Source organism: Carassius gibelio, chromosome A7 (assembly GCF_023724105.1).
Source record: "Carassius gibelio isolate Cgi1373 ecotype wild population from Czech Republic chromosome A7, carGib1.2-hapl.c, whole genome shotgun sequence".
Taxonomy (NCBI): domain Eukaryota; kingdom Metazoa; phylum Chordata; class Actinopteri; order Cypriniformes; family Cyprinidae; genus Carassius; species Carassius gibelio.
The window spans coordinates 22,527,319-22,543,543 of NC_068377.1; positions in this window are offsets into that span (position 1 = coordinate 22,527,319).

A 16,225-nucleotide genomic window follows, 5' to 3' on the forward strand; every position below is an offset into this window, starting at 1 on the left:
AGATGAGACCTCAACAGCACACGTTAAAATGTTTAAACGAAACTAATTTAAGCTTTGTCAGTTTAAACATTTAAGAGCCAGAGGACGCGAGCTTGCGCGTGCAGTGTGAAGATTTGTGCGTGCGTGCTTTAATCCGAAGCGCAAACACGCGCCTCAGGGCGTGCGCAAATATTAAGCTTTCTCTGAAATATTGTGTTTAAATGGACAAATTCACACAAAAATTATGACAAAATGCCCGTCTTGCTCAATGCTGTTTTACATCTGATTACTTTATTCAATTTCTGTTCCTAAAAACTAATGCTAGACCTCCCTTACCAAAAAAATTTAAATCACTGTTTATTTTTTGTATCTTTATTCTATTGTATTTATTTGTGCTGTTGCTCGTAGTTGGATAGAATGTTCTTTCCTTTTCTTTTTTTTATTAGAAAGTATATTTTTTCCACAAACATAGCACATACCGAACTGTACTGAAACTGTGCCTCTGAAACCATGAAACAAACCGAACTGTGAAAAAGTTGAACCATGCCACCCCTAATATATATATATATATATATATATATATATATATATTAGTATATATATTTAGAGTTCCATGTTTAAACATAAAAAAACAAGTCTTCTTATCTTGAACAATTGTGCTTCTCAGATAAATGTATCTTCTTTAAGGTTGTCTAAGTATTTTTATTGGAAAGCAATAAAAAAAAAAATATTTATTATGTATTTATTATATTTATTATTTTTCTTCAGTTTTACAGGGAGCACTTAAAAAACCCATATTAAATGTGCTTTCATGCTCACTCCTACTACTGTCTGAGAAAGTCTTGAATCCTTTCATGCCTCATTTGTTTAGATGGTTTTCTCAAACTCTTGCACGTATCCTCACTACTATTTTTTTTTTCATGCTTTAGTGAGTGTGAAAGCTTGAAACTTAGATGCAGGCTAAATATTTGAATTCTGGCCTTCAAAGAAAGAACAGCCTGGGAGAAAATTTACATGGATGTAGTTTGTTTTAACTATGTGAGATCCAGACCCTTGAAGTGAACTGCATAAAACGCTTGACAATAATGGATGCCCTGTCTAACATCAACCTCAGAAGGTGAGAGTAATTGCCAAACAGACATATTTCATCATGATTTGACATAAATCATCATCTCCTCCAGGCTGTTTATAAACTCTACCATAATGGAAGAAAGACAAACTTCAAATATCCTTTACCATACTTAAAGAATGTTTATAGACATATCAGAGTGCAGTTAAGAAGGCCAAGTCTCTTTATTTTTCTAATTTGATCGAGGAACATCATCAAATTCCTAGAGTTCTTTTTTCAATTATCAATTCAGTATTACATCCCCCTGTACAGACTTTCAGTAATCCTAATAAAGCATTATGTGAAAATTTTCTAAATTACTTTGAGACTAAAATTATAAATCTAAGAGTACAAATACAAGATACCAGTGATGATAAATTGACCTCAATGATTACATTGGCTTCTTGGACTACTTTTAATTCTATTTCCTTAGACTCATTAAAAGAAATAGTTTCAAAACTAAAAACCTCTTCTAGTCCCCTCGACACTATGCATCCCTGCTATCTGAAGTTATTAATTGATATTGTAGGACCTGGCCTTGTAACGTTACTTAATAAATGCTTGCAGTCAGGGATTATCCCTGATAGCTTAAAAAGGGCCACAATGACTCCAGTGCTAAAGAAACCCACACTTGATGCATCTATCTTAGCAAATTTTCACCCCGTGTCTGTCCTTGCGTTTATTTCTAAGGTGATGGAAAAAATTGTCTCTCTGCAACTTCAGTCTTTCTTATCCACAAATTGTATATATGAGATCTTTCAATCAGGTTTCAAATCATTACATAGTACTGAAACGGCCCTTATTAGAGTCTTAAATGACATCTTAATGATTACTGATTCGGGAGCTTCTGTCATTTTAATCATGCTGGACTTGTCTTCAGCTTTTGATACTGTCGATCACGGAATTCTCATCTTCCGACTGGAGTCCTATGTGGGTTTAGGCGGGGTAGTGTTAAACTGGTTTAAATCTTTCCTAACAAACATAACTTTTTCTGTTAAAATTGGAAATTTTTCTTCATCATTACGCAAGCTATCCTGTGGCGTACCACAGGGATCTGTTCTTGCACCCACTCTGTTTTCTTTATATTTACTTCCCTTAGGATCCATTTTCAGGAAACATAATGTAAATAGCCTTCCATTGTTACGCTGATGAAGTGCAAATTTATCTGCCTTTGACCAGCGGTAATGAGAATGCTGTTAGTAATTTATCAGCATGTTTGAATGATGTAAAGGCATGGCTCTCAAAAAACTTTCTTTTTTTTTTGACCTCAGATAAATAAAATAAAAAAGCTATTGTTTTTGTAATTTTTTCATTAGGATATGTTTTATTTAGAAAATATCACACAATATAACACAACTTTTGCACTATAAAGATACAAATAAGATAATTGGGTAACTTACATTTTAGACTTGTTATTTCCATTTACTTACAAAAAATTAATGAAAATGGTTATAAATGAGGCCACAACAAAAATCAATCAAATCAGTGCAAAACAAAAATAGCTCAAACCCATAGCTAAAATTAAGATTTTACAGTCACTGAGTTGTGCACAATTTCAACTTGAAAATCTTTTTTCTTTTTTTATTCTTTTTTTAAAGAGTAACTAAACCCTAAACCAACTTTTTTTAGTTAATGATCTATAAGAATGGGGCTTTATTAGTGCTGTTCATTGATTCAAGTAACCTTTTTGACATTTGAGTATAAAGTGTTTAATTCTACAATATATGGTGTAAAAACGTCTGAGTGCTGCCCTCTTCAGGTTGAACGGTGGCTACTGCAGTGGATTTTTCCTATTGGATGTTGCAGTGGCAAGTGACATAAGCGGTGGCAGGTGACGTAAGCAGTTTCCAGCTCACCACGCCCCTCTGTATGAGTTACCACGCCCTTGGCAGTATAAAACCATCTTGTTCCGTCAAAATCACTGTAGCGAGTCAGGAGTTGGAATTACTAGTGTCGAAAACGACCAGGATAGACTATTATATCATCTATTTAGAATAGCAATTACATAGTTATTTAGATTATTTTGTGTAGCCTATGTACATTGTTAGAAGCACAGTTAGTTGGCAGCAGAGTATTGCATCAGTAAGGATAGCTTCAAGTTAGCGTAGATTTATCTGTATTTAGTACAATGGTCAGGATGGTACATAGGTGTAGTGTTGCTGGATGCTACAGCACTGCTGGACTGCATAGTATTCCAGCAGACTTTAAAATTAGGCGCCAGTGGTTGCATGCACTTGGCCTGGAAGACCGTGAGTTCCCGCCTAAAGCTGGATTTTACACGGGATTGCTTCTCCAACGCAATGGAGGTGGAAATGGCTTCTCCAGACAGCTCGCGCTTCAAATGAACGCTCCATTGCAAATCTACTTGCGTCATTACAGTCACTCTCCATTTTAGCGACTCTGACAGCAGCTGTCAATCAATCCGTCACTGCGGGTCTCAGGTTCACGGCACACTCGCTCAGCCCCGCCCTTGGTTCGTCCCCTCTATCTCCGCTGTGATCTGCCCACTTTTCAGCATTTTTCAAATATTGTCAGTGGGTGGAGTCAGGCTCTGACCAGGGGTTTAGTTACCCTTTAATGACTGGTAGTAATCATACACACAGTTGAAATGTCAAACCTTTAACCAGTGGGTGAAAAAATCAGCAAGCGGCAACAATTTAACAGTAATTCTGCAGGCAAACTGTGGACTTGACAACACTGTTCTGAGCAAACTCTAAATGAATCAGCACTATTGAGCAAATCGGTTAAGTGAAAGATTCATTTGTTGCAATCACTTTTCACCTTTCTGCAGATTACTTTGTTACATCAGTAGGTGGCAACAAGAGTGAGAAACCGAATCCCTTCGTGAAAGAGTTTATGTGGCTGTTAGGTCTACCGAAGAGTACATGCGATGGTCACTTTGAGAAGTAGCTTAATTCACGATTAACTTTTTGAACACTGAGATCATTTACAATTTGACCAATTATCTAGGAATTGAAGTAATAATTCTAAATAAATAAACTGTACACAGAAATAGATCTGAATAACTGGCGCAACAATTTAATGATTTAGTTTTTCAGTATATTCTGTATAACTTTTTTCTATTTCTTTAACTGACCACAAGGGCATGATGCAGCTCTGCCTGTTTATTCACTACTGCTAATTAAAACCCTCAAGGGCAATACATTTGTAACAAGTTTCTATCAAACACAAATGATCACAGCAGGTTCTCCTCTGAGGGACGCTACAGAGAAAACTGAACAAAACAATGCCAATAAACAAGTTGCTGTTTTTGTGTTTTGCATCAGCTGAGTGACAGATGTAAAGTGTTAGCAGGGGAGAGGTGCTGCGGGTTTCTCAGAGAAACCGCGCCAACTCTCTCTCATCAGATAAATGCTTTGAACTCAGCGGGCAATGAAACTGACACTAATGAATGTGATTCCCCAACACTGGCTGCCAAAAGCAGGAATAAAACTAATAAAGCATGTTCAGTTCAAAGGTAGACAACTCAATATGGACGAAATGATAGAGACTTGGCTCAAGTCTGGACCAAAGTACATGAATGAGTAAAGTTTAAACTTATGCGGACAGCAGTCTGGCGGGCACTCTCGGTTGACTACATATACCCACAATGCACCATGTACAGCTCTCTTAGCTTCACCCTTGTCCAATTAATGTTTCCTGTTAGGGAAAAAGTGGACCTTTTGAAAATCTTGCAATTCTCTGGTGTATGAGAATCCTGAACAATTTCTCAAATAAGATCGTCTGAGAGAACAAAACCGTACTGTATACACCAGGGCAGAAAGGACAAAGAGGGCCTCTCTTATTGACCACTTCTTGCATCAGCCATGGCACATCTGTAAGCAATTGAGACATTGGTGTATGACTCAAGACCTGTGCCACCACAGCAAATACACACCTGGAGTGCATTATTCATTGAGATGTGAGGTCAGACAGTTTGTAAATGGAATAAATGTTGTGTCAGAGATGTAATTGGGCCACATCTTTTACCTCTAAACTACAACAAAGGAAAATTATAGATACGACAATGTTTGTTTGCAACCTTCAGCATAAGGCAGCAAAATCCAAAACACTCATTTATGCACTCAATGGAGTCAGAGGGCTATGAATGAACTATCTGAACTACAGTATCCTTTTTTCTATCCTTCATCTTCCTAGAAATGGATGTAAACATACAAAACACATACTAGCACGCATAAACAGAGAGCTCCCACACTCAAATAAATGCTTGATTATAACGTGTAAAATGTTGCTGATCAGTCAGCTGAAAAACTAATTTCATTTTCTCATTAGGAGCCTGAGCCTGAGGCACATTCTCATGTCAATGTTTATTACTCTGAAAACAGAAAATTAAAATCATCAGCTTGTTTAGCTCTGGAGCAGTGAATCACCACATTTATAAGAGCACGAAGGAGAGAGAGAGAGAGAGAGAGAGAGAGAGAGAGAGAGAGAATAAAGCTACTGCAGAATGGAGATGATAATAGGAAACCAACTCATTCTAACCGAAGCAATGAATTTATAGCCACTATGACCTTTTCCTTCCCTGGAGATTTGTTGCCATGCCAACTTAGATCACATTTTTTGACGGTATGAAGTACAGACTGTGTGTTTTGTCAAGGCAATTTAGTTTTTTATAGTATGGAGAAGAATTATGTCTGGGAACACAGTCGACACTTGCAGGTTTAGTTTTTAAATCTGATGACTAGTCAGCACTTGAAACACAAAATTCCTCTTAATGTTTACTGTTCGCTTCCATAGGAGGTCTTGAAGTCCAAGGTTGATATATTATTTATTACGCTGAACAACTCTTCAAAGCTGCTTGAAATGCCAGGGCACTTTATTAAATGTGACAGCTGCACAAATGTTTACCTTACTTTGGAGTTGATTTATACTGTCAGGATAACATTATTTCTCCCATTATATCTCACAAATTCTCGCTTGCTCAGAGGCAAAGCATTTTATACATCCCCACAGAAAATGTTTACAACATAAAAAAAAAAATTTTCTACAGTAATCTACAGTATGTGAATTCAAAAGACATGGTGACACAAACAATATGAATAGATGTGACTAGTATTCCTTTAACATTTTCCACCGAATGTTGCAGCCTAGACTATAAATATTCCTGGAAGATTACATTTCAAGAATTTTTTTTTTTTTTTTTTTTTTTTTTTTCATGCAGGCTGCAAACGATGTAATTCAACATCAGAATAATTTAATCTAATAATTTAATAAACCATGACGTTCTGGCACACAAAAGACAGTCCCTCTCCACTGATGTGCAGAGGAACCTTATTTAGAAGAAATGAAAGGTTCTTCTGCAGGTTTGAGCTAAACAGATGCTGTTTATCAACACTAATCAGTGCACCACCATCATCATCATGCACTCTCAACATTACATAATCAACATGCATGTAAGGCTGATTCGGTGAAGTCCCTGTTGTGTTTGTGCACTCTGCTGTGTCTAATGAATTACAAGATATGACAACAGCACTGCTCAAACAAAAGCCAACTGTACATCACTTCCAATGAAGCCTAATGATTTGAGTTTGCCAATCCAGTGAGGGGGAAAAATATGGCAGAGCCAGGGAACAAAAGGGAAAAGTTCATCAGGGCTTGGACACTTCATTTGGCAGGCTGAGAACAGGGCAGCTGTTGAAGAGTATTGTATTAAGACTCTGGTCCTCTACAAAAGATTCTCATCCCCCAAAAAACTAAGCCACTGACCCAGAAACACACAACACAACCCCAACAGGAAATGTGTCCCTCAGAGCAGTGGTTCTCAATTCCAGACCTGGGGACTCACTGCTCTATACATTTTGTATGTCTTTCTCATCTGACACACTCAGAGCCCATCCACACAGAGACATGTTTAACTGCATACGTAAAAGATTTATATAGTATCGGCATTTTGCCCAGACGGATCCGGCTTTTTGAGAGCCTGTAACTGGGTCCCAGGGTGGATTAAATTTGAAAATGATGCCCTTGTGTCACCCCACGTCTCAGTCCTAGTCAGACACAGTTACGTCATGTACTGTAACAACAACAACAACAATGGTGGACTACATGCTAGTGTTCGTGCTGTAGAAAACAAAAAAATTACTAAAGCAAAAATGTTTGTATACGGCGTGAAAGGTTATTGCACATGATCCAAGTCTTCTTCTCCATTTCTAGTGGATCTCCATTGCAGAATTACAGCAGCAAATACTGGTCTGGCATGCATACTACATTTCGAGTCGGTTTCATTGGTTTCGTGTGTACCCAAATATTTCTTGAGATGACGCTGTATTTATTTATTTTTTTTTTAAGGAGAGAAATAAAGATTGGATAGGGAAAGCTTTGTGTTAGGGCTGGGATAAATGATTAATCTAGCAATTATTTTCCCGATGCATCGATTAATCTAACGATTAATTTTTTCAGACCGATTCGATTTCGATTATCTCCCCATTCACTGACAACTAACAATTTATACATGTTGCTTTACATATCTGAATGAAAAAAACATGAATTCCTTGACATTGCAGTATATGTTTATTGCTCTTAAAATTACAAAATAAAAGACTGACTAAGAATGCATTACTTTGCAATAAAACCTTGAAGCCTTGAAAACACATAGCTTACTGAAACAAGCTTAATGAACACATAAGGGCCTAGCTTACTGAAAAAAAGTTCTTCTTTCAGATGAAAAAAAAACAACAACTTGATGTCTAGCATTCGATAAAAAAGGTCACCCAAATATATATATACTTGTTTAGAGCAATTGAAAGAATACAGTAACCAATGTAAACTTGAGGGCTTTAAGCTAATACAGAGAGAGCTTTTCCAAAGAAATAAAAGATAAAAATTAACAGTGGGAGCCAGCAGCCTGTCATGGAGGAAAAAAAAATCTCTGAATGCTCCACGTGAAACTTTGGCGTTCCGAACTTTTTCTATCGTGTCTAATGATTTTGGTTAATATGCATCACTCACCGATCAAATAAGGCTTTGACAGCCGCCAAAAAAAATGATCAATGCAGAAAAACCCGTGGATTGGTTATATAACGTTGGACAGAGTGTTGATCCGGCCATCGTGTATATTCAGCGCACATAAGGTAAACGTTTTGCAAACAATTTTTAGAAAAATAAAAACAGTTCGACGAATCGATGCGCATATTTTGCACCGACGTATTTTTTGCGCCGACGTCATCGATGACGTCGAGCTCTCTCCTAACGAGCCGATGATCTGAATCAAGTGTGTTAAATAAGGGAGACATGCAAAATGCGCTGAGCAGGGGGTCCCCAGGACTGGAACTGAGAACCAGTGTCTCAGAGAGCCCAGTCAATCACAGAGAGATGAGAGGCGAGTCAAACTGTGTAACTGTGAATCATGCTATGGTCAGTAGCTCTTTACAGGAATCTTTTATTGTCCTCGGTGACAACATACACACACTTTCTATTCATCAAAAAATCCCTAATAATAAGAAATGGTTTTTGGGCAGTGAATTGTCTTAATAGAATGAATTCTGAGGGATCGTGTACTGCAGGACTGCAGAAAAGTAAGCTGTGTCATGGCAAGAAATGTATATTATATATATATATATATATATATATATATATATATATATATATATATATATATATATATATATTAGAAAAGTGTCCTTTTAAATTGTAAAAAGATTTCACAATACACACTTTTTAGAGTCAACTTTTTGTACATTTATATTGAACTAAACAAGTTTTTCATTAGTTTAAAACCTAGGTAAAATAAAATATATCTAAGTTAGCGTGTAGTTTTGTAACATGGATCTGTTCCTTTTACAATTTTCATTTGAAGCAAAAGTCTAATCAAAATCTTCTCATGCTTCCTGTCCGCCTCATCATTAAGTACAAGCCATCTGTGGAACTGTAGATCGTCCTCAAAAGACATCTCCGCTACATGTGTTCTGACCTTTCCCCACAGCCAGCCTCTCTGTTTTCATTTTCTACTGCTGGACAGATAGCACTGCTATCATTTCTGCCGTCTGGATCATTTTTCTCACCTCTCATATCTTGAAGAACACTCTTGCTCACATGCAACAGAATTGAATGACTAAGTAATGTTTAATACCATCATTATCAGCAACCTTTATTAATTACAAACTCTGTTCTAATTGTGTTTTGATTGCTCAGACCTCATTATTGTTCATAGCGGCAATTAACACAGCTGGTCTGTAATAGGAAAGGAGATGGAACCATTCACATATACGGGATCAGTATTATCTAAAACATTATCCATACTCATAAAACAACATTATTTACTAAGCCTGCTTGGATGTTTAATGCACATTAATTCAGTCAAACAAATAAATGAGGTGTGATAGATTTAGATGAGTATTTTCTATATATACACATGCTGTATTTTTGTTGTCCCTTGGCTTGTGGCTTCTCTGTGTGTGCACACACGTACACACACACACACACACACACACATATATACAAAAGAGCCACAAGCCAAGGATCTATGTTTCTTAGCTTTATTTTGGCATGTGTCTGTTTAGTTTTCAGTGCTTTTCTGTATATATACACATCAACAATCTAAGAAATCATTAATTTAATTACTAAAGGCTTTTAGTCTGTATGGTCTGGTACATGTTTTTATAGCATTTATCAAACATCCTATCCAGCTTGTTTGGATTCATAAGATGGAGTGGTTGTGTGAAATTTAGGACACTGATGAAAAAATGAGGCCCATATGTTTACAGACGGCTTTTGGGGGAGGCGGGGTTATGGAAGAGGGATGGGGGTGGGGTGTGCTTCTGTCAACCTGATGTTGATGGATGAACCCTCTGAAGATCATGAACACAGAATTAGTGCATTAGGAGCTGTGTGATAAATAGCCCCAGTACCTCCACAGCCTCATCAACACAGTCCAACACATGACAAATGGAATGGAACCATGAACATAATAAACCACACTCATACATAAACACACATTCACACACTCACACGACCACATCACTGGGGTGGTCGAGGCATTGCAAAACAATAGAGAACTGATTTTAATAAAAACTCATTTAATATGCACAAATCTTATGTATTGTGATGCAGTCTCAGAATGAATGCGGAGATTGTTTGAAGGACAGAGATGGTAAATGCAGTATTGTTTAGAGTTTGTTGATTTTAACATAATTTACATTTATTTGAAAGTTGAAACTATTTGAGACAAATCAGTTGCATTAGATGTAATAAGGGGGCCATTTGGAGGCCATGTTTTATAATTATGAACACATGTTCTTGAACCCCATAACAATTCACACACTTTTTTTTTTTGTTGACAATATATTACATCAGGTTCAAAATAATCTAATTTACATAAATATTCCACAAATGTCCATACTGTTATGAAAGAGGATTAGGATTAAGTTGATGCATCTTCATGCTGTCTTGCTGTCTAAACCTTCATGTGGAATTCAGTTTACACTCTGACCAAACCAAATAACTTCACTAGTGAAATCATCATTGGTAGAATCTGGTAGGATTCTGAGCAATTCTCTGTGAGTATGTGCCTAATCTGTATATAGAAGCAGAAGAGTATAACCTTTGGCAGATCACTCCTTTATTTTCATCTCTCTCTCTCTCTCTCTCTCTCTCTCTCTGATTATTTTTCAGAACATATTAAATTTATATTGCAAATAGTTAATGCTTAACAAATCAGACCTGACCTTATATTCAAATTGTCATGTAAATTAATGCCGACCACGTGACTAGCAACGTCGTTTCAAACGCATTTTCAACAACACTTCTTTATTCTTGAATGTTAACCATAATGGGGGGGGGGGGTCTAAATGCATTATTGTTTTTTGTGTGTCCCTTTGTGTCTGATAAACTGCAAAATCTGTGATAAACAATAAGCAGACTGCATAATAGACTAACAAGTGGTCCAAGGCTCTCCTTAATTTAATGACTTTTTCTACAAACTATTTGCATCGCAATGTTTTTGTGAAATGTAAAGATTAAATACTACTTACGTCACTGTCTCCAGCGTGCATTGAAGGTACGGTAGGCATTCTCTGTGCTACTATAGCGTCCCCTAGCGGAAATACAAAAATACGCCTTTGTTTACTCAAACACAGGGTTAGTTCACCCAAATAAATTATGTCATTAATAACTTACCCTCATGTTGTTCCAAAACTGTAAGACCTCCGTTTATCTTTGGAACACAGTTTAAGATATTTTAGATTTAGTCCGAGAGCTCTCATCCCTCCATTGAAGCTGTGTGCACGGTATACTGTCCATGTCCAGAAAGGTAAGAAAAAATAATTAAAGTAGTCCATGCGACATCAGAGGGTCAGAATTTTTTGAAGCATCGAAAATACATTTGGTCCAAAACTACGACTTTATTAATATTCAGCATTGTCTTCTCTTCCGTGACTGTTGTGAGAGAGAGTTCAAATCAAATCAGTTTGTCATATCCGGTTCGCGAACGAATCATTCGATGTAACCTAAACATTTTGAACCAGTTCATCAAGTCGAACTGAATCGTTTTAAACGGTTCGCGTCTCCAATACGCATTAATCCACAAATGACTTAAGCTGTTAACTTTTTTAATGTGGCTGACACTCCCTCTGAGTTCAAACAAACCAATATCCCGGAGTAATTCATGTACTCAAACAGTACATTGACTGACCTGCTGTGATGAACAGCGAGCCGAGCAAGATAACGAACAAAACATTGACTCATTCACGAGTCAAGAACCGTTTCTGTCAGACGCGTCCGATTCGAGAACCGAGGAGCTGATGATACTGCACATGTGTGATTCAGCGTGAAGCAGACCGACACACAGAGCGTCTGAACTGAACTGATTCTTTTGGTGATTGATTCTGAACTGATGCTGTGCTAGTGTTATGAGCGCAGGTAAACCGAAGGCTTGAATCAAGGGCAACAGAGACAGTTCGAGGGCAACCATCGCCAATGACGCCATTACGTCGAGCGCAAAAGAACCGGTGAACCGTTTTCTTCAAACGGTTTATTGAATTGAACTGTCCGACAGAAGTAAACCGATGCAACCAGTTCTTGAATCGTGAATGAGTCAGACACTGTTCGTTATCTGGCTCGGCTCGGTGTTTATCCATAGACAGTAAAAGAAATGGACACAGCGACCCCATTGGAACTCAATTGAGACAAATGAAGCCCAGTTTTAGCGTTTTTTAGCACTTCCGTTTCTGCCGCGCAGACTCAAACGAAGCTTGACGACGTCAGCAACCTGTCTGACAGATGTAAATCTTCTAAGTGGCTGTGCGTGAAAACTGCCATCGTTAATCTTGCAGAGACGGCGAGCTTGAGCGGGGAGTTCTTTGTCGTGAGTGAGCAGGAGTAAGTATTCTGATTAATTATTTTGTATAGTATTTTAAAATGTAACGCCAGTACGCCATATTAAGTTAATTGCCTGCGAGCTTCTCCACCTGTCTGTACGGTAATGCGACAGAGAGCCGAGTGGTTATGACGCAATCGTTAGCCTATTTTTTACAAAAACTGCTTATACGGGGCCATAATGTAACATAAAAGGTAATCGAGCCCTTTATACATTGTCGTGTATCTTTAGAAATAAATAATGGACAAACGGAGTCTTTAAACGCCTCAGATGTAAAGTTATTCGCTGTCAAAGTGACGCCAAAATGAATGGGAGTCAATGGGAATGCTAACGCAAGTGAAGTTCTGCTAAAAGATGGCAGCCCCCACCCGACTTCAACTTCCGGTCGAGTTCCTTGCCCCTTGTGTTTATCTTCTCTCTTCACAGCTTTTCAGTCAGTGTACTGTTTAAAGGGATAGTTCACCCAAAAATCTAAATTATGTTATTGAGCCAAAAAAAACGAAGGCTTGAATCAAGGGCAATCAAAGGGCACTTGGCAAGTTTGTCTTATCGGCTGAAACACAAACATTTAATCAAATTTCTCCATCTTGTCAAAACGCTGCCATTGTTAATCCTTGTCTGTCTGAGTATTTTGACAAGTCTTTAAATTTTGGCTCTCACTTCTGTGACGGAATCAGTGCTTAACAATTAAACATCTTCTTGCTCAGCTGCTACATTAACCACGCCTCAAACTTTTGCTATTGGCTGCACGGAGGGATGCAAACATATAGGTTGACTGACCAGTAGGACATCCTATCATTGCATTCAAACATTTTATGTTCCTGGGCCCTCAGACCACAGAAATAATAAATAAATAAATAAATAAAAATACTAGATGATTAAATAAAAACATTAAGTATTGTTATTTATTATTAAAATCCATCCATCAATCCCAAATTCCAAATCTGCTTATACCAATTATCTTCTGTAGGGTTATGGAATCATCATATAGCTTACAATTTTATCCACCTATGATGCAGACAGTATTCTTCACATAAGCGACAGCACATCACTGGATATTGATGATGGCCAAATATGCAAAATAAATAAAATGCAAAATGTAAAATGGTGATTTTACAAGGATTTCTATGTTTAGCCGTCCTAACTGGTTAATATTTTAAAATGCTGTGTAACGTGATCTCTCAACTCTTGTTGTCATGAGTCTGATTCATCAGGGCCCTCAAAAGACTAGCCATGCATTTCTGTTTCTTCTTTCTCTATTTGACAGCCATAATGGAGTCCACCAAGTTCGTAGAGACAAGAGGGAAAATTTACCATCTCATATTTAACTGTTTCTACTGCACCGATTGAAAAGAGCATTCCTCCTCATAATCTGTAAAAGATTTGTTTCTGACTCCCCTTTCATCAGAGCAATGCGTTCCACCCTTCCCTCCCTCTCACCCCCTTTCTCTCTCTTTCAAACTTGTGTGTAACCTTTCTCTGCCCCCATTGTTTGGCTTTTGTTTGGCAACAGCTGTTGGGGTGGATTTTTTTTGGGTCAGCTGTGAGAGCTCCAGGCACAACAGGAGCAGATGGCGTTTTGCCCTGCATGAATGGAGAAACGGAGGAGAGGAGCTGAATAGAGTCTCTCTGAATGGTGTCTGTACAGCACCTGCCTCTTGTAGCTCCACACAGACATCATAGAAACATGGCCTGATCTACTACGGCTTCCTTACTGTCGTACAGAATTAGACACAGAGAGAGACTGATGCAGAGAGAGGTAGAGAGAGAGAGAGAGAGAGATGGAGCATGGCTTGTTGGGTTGTGTCCACATTTATTGATTTCTCTCAGACCACTGGAATAATGTGCCGTATAGCAAGTTTGAGTTATTGGATATGACACAGCATGCACATGTAATCTATCACTTTGGTCTCCCAGTACACTTTATCAGCTTTGTTGCTATAGTAACATGTGAGCTCAGTAATAGCTTACATTAACAGCCTAAGTAAGTCACAATAAAAAGCAATTTCAGAGAGTCAGGTTTCTCAGAAGAACACAAAGTCCACAGAATACTGAAGAGGAATTGGAAAGAGGTAGCTCAGGGGAAACGATATGGTTTTATATTCTGCAACTGAAGGAGATGGAATTTATTCTCTCTCTCTTTCTCTCTCTCCTTGAGACATCTGTCAGCTACAAAGTTTAGTTCTCTGTCACAACAAAGCAAATGTTCCTCAATCAATGCCAGCCCACAATGCAATGTTAAAATGAACCTCTGCCTGAATGTTAAATAAATGTAACAGTAATATCAGTGCAGAAAAATGCCAGTTATGTGCAAACTGTTCTGAAAACCTAATCACATTGTTTGTGTTGGCCACAGAAACACTGACTGTACAATAAACGGTGTTTGGAGATTTCCTGGAGAGATCGTGTTGAGAACTGCTGGCTTTTTCCTGCCTGCGAGGTGAAACAGAGTCGTATTTCTGGGCTTGTTCACTTCAGTGATTTTGAAGCAGGATTGTTTGTTTGATGACCTTTAACTCTCAGAGTTGGAGTTTGAGAAGAGCTGAAAACTTAGAGAATAAAGTAGTTTGTGGACATCTCACAGCATTTCTTGACTTTGGCCATGCTAAAATGCAGTCCTTTTTATTCATCTAACCAATAAGAAGTGACTCACTCAGTCTATGGGATATTTATGTGCTGTACTGCAAATGAAAGCTCTGTGTATTCAAAGACAGCACATTCAGATGATTGTAGCCGCAGAGAACAATGAATAGATTTTGAAATTATACTCACTTAAATCCAGCAAGTTCATAATATGTAAGACATTTTATAAAATGAACTTGAAATTAAAATATTGAGGGCTTCATTGTATTCATCGCTCTAGTGGAAGCGTGAAATTTAGCTCCACAGAATAATCTCACTTGACATTAATAAGTGCGTATAAGTATCCTGCTTTAGCGAAAACTACTTTCTGGGAATTTAAACTTCAATTTAGTGCAGTTCTGCTGTTTCTGCCAGAGCTGAGAGGGCTGCTGGGAACATCTAGAAACCCATTTCATCTGTACTGGGGAGGAATCGGGCGGAAGCAAGGCTTTGATACAGGGGTGTTGAAAAACACATCAAGTTCATCTGATTATCAAGGCAACTGACTACATAAACAAGTACTAATTGTGAAAACAACACTAAAAACATTTTTTGAATAGGAGCTTTTTTCTTCAGAAAGACTAAAATAAATAAATAGCTTACATCAACTAAAATTAAACAAAAATATTAGATGAAAAAAGGTGTTGCCTTGATGCTCCGTGTGATGTAGCATCAAATGACTCAAATTAAAACAAATTCTAAATGAATCAAAAGAAAGAAAAGTAAATAAAAGAACGAGAAGACTAACAATTGAAAGTCAAGTTCTTTACTTGGCCTCAGACCCAGCTGTTAGCCTGTCGTTCTGTCGTCTGGGGAATCTTTCATACAAATGTTCACAGCAGCACCTAAAGAAAGTTTCCTCTCTGACTGAGAGGTCAACATTATTCAAACAAAAGCTGCCAGGGATCAGCAGGATCTTGCTCAAAGCTAGTCGGTGAAGCTCTTCACTCACTGCAAGGCCAGGTGTCTGAAGTCAGGTCAAAGGTTGCATGTGTTGTTTGGGAGCTGTGTGGGAGGGGGTTAGTTTTGTTAATGGAGGGCAAACAGCATGGCCTACCGGACAGTGTTACTGATGTTCTGTGGCTAGAGATGACCTGTGCCCTATTCAAGTTCTACCCTGTTTGGTTATTGTTGCTAAGCTACACAAACAATGCCCACAGCCAGAAACTCTCCATCTGTCATGT